Genomic DNA, 2,037 nt, shown 5'->3' with positions numbered 1-2,037 from the left:
AATAATAATAATAATAATAATAATAATAATAATAATAATAATAATAATAATAATTTGAAGCAAGTCACTAAGCTAGTTCTTGCCCTCAGTTCTCTGCCTGTCAGAAGGGAGCAAGGGCAATGCAGGCTGGTAAAGATGATGATGATGATGATGATGATGATGATGATGATGATTTATTTACATGCTGCCTCTCTATCAAAGATGAATTGTAGCTGCCATTGAGGCCTTTTGTTCTAGCCCAGACTTCTGGCAATGGTTCCCAAACAGTTCGCCTTCCGTGCAGCAGGCGACTTGCTGCTGCGTTTGTCGTTCCCAGCGGGCAGCTGAAATTGTTTTATATTTTTGTGCTGACTGGCACACTCTTCCCATTGCCTTTTCCCACCAAAGTGCTGACTGTCTCCTTCCTCTTCTTCAGGGTGGCATTTCATTTCCACCTCTCCCTTCGTTTGAGGGGAGGGAAAGTCGCTTAATATTCTTTATAAACTGGCATCTAGCTCAGATAATTTTTGTACTCCGCGCAGTAAAAATGCAAATCCCACTGACTTGCATGCTGTGGCAAGCATTAATAAGTGATGTTTAAATAGACTGGATTAGCTGTTTTTCTGATAGATGAACAAGATCCCGGCTTTCTCCCCCTCCCCTCCAATAATTTGCACATGCAAAATCAATTTGAATACAACACAATAAATTGAATTCAGGGGGATTTTTTTTGTGTTGGAAATTGCACTTATCGGCCTGAACCATTAAATTTACTGTTTAATGTGTACTTTCCAGCTCACTTGGTTAGAATTTCATTGCCCTTTATCTGTATAAATTTAATTAGGTCTGATATCATCAGTATATTATAGAACTAATTAAAGATGTAGATAAGGGAGGAGGGTGTTTCTTTAATGCCCTATAAAAGTTCCTCTTGGAAGGAAGTGGAGAATTTTTCCCTCTCGGCTTTGTCAAACACTTTGTGTGGGGCTAGCAGGAGCACAACACCCCAAGGATGGTTCAGATGCGATATTTGGTGGGTATGAATGGAAGCGTTCTCTCTCTCTCTCATTCGTTTCCTTAATTAACTAGCAATAAAGCACCATTGGAAGTGTGCGATCTTTTTGTAAACGATTTATCAATTGTCAGGGGTTTCCCTAGGTGAGGTGTGCAGGCAAAACGTGGCTTTGTGACGTAGTTGTTTGCTGACTCATCAGATCCCCGGAGAGGCCACCTCTCTCATTATGGCTGAATGGTTTAGTCATGTGCCTTTGAAAAATCACCTGGTGAAAGTGCAACATGGAGCACCTGTTGGGTGTGGAAGGATGCTGCCCTGTTGTTGTTAAGGGTCTGTTACCCAGAAGCCTGCACAGAACCAAAAAAGACAAGTTGCTTACCTGTAACTGCTAATTCTTCGAGTAGTCTTCCGTGAATTCACACATTTGGGTTATCCTGTGCCTGCACAGTGCATCCCAGAGATGGATTGTACAGACACAGGATAACTCAACTGTGTGAGTCACAGAGACCATGGAAGGGTTGCATACCTGTAACTCTATTTTTTCAAGTGGTCATCTGTGATTTCACACAATTGGGTCACATAACCTGCAGCCACAGGATCACACAATTGTGTGATTAAGAGAGACCATGAGGATGAATCCGGGAAAGCACATACGGTTGGCCCTCTGTTTTCGCAGGGGATCCGTTCTGGACAGACCCCTATGCAGACATATGGTGCTATGTAAATAAACATTAATACAGCCAGCCCTCCTTATAGGCAGGCTTGCCTTCCGTGGCTTTGAGCTTACACAGAAGGCAAGCCCCAGCAGAAATAATGGGGTGCATACTCGCGCCGCGCACCTGTAACGAGCTGACTGACAATCAGCCAATCGGAGGGCAGATGCCCCGAGCCAATCAGGTGCTAGATGAGGAATTTAAACATTCCACCTGGCAGTTGGGGTTTAAAATGTTGAGGGGAACAGTCAAGTCCAAGAGAGGACTGGGTTCCTGACGTTCCTGAGGGAATAGTTAGTGAGGGAACTGTTTGGTCCAGAGAGGGACCGT

The sequence above is a fragment of the Sceloporus undulatus genome, chromosome 5 (genome assembly GCF_019175285.1).
Source record: "Sceloporus undulatus isolate JIND9_A2432 ecotype Alabama chromosome 5, SceUnd_v1.1, whole genome shotgun sequence".
Classification (NCBI taxonomy): Eukaryota; Metazoa; Chordata; class Lepidosauria; order Squamata; family Phrynosomatidae; genus Sceloporus; species Sceloporus undulatus.
Note: the sequence above shows the minus strand (reverse complement) of the source record.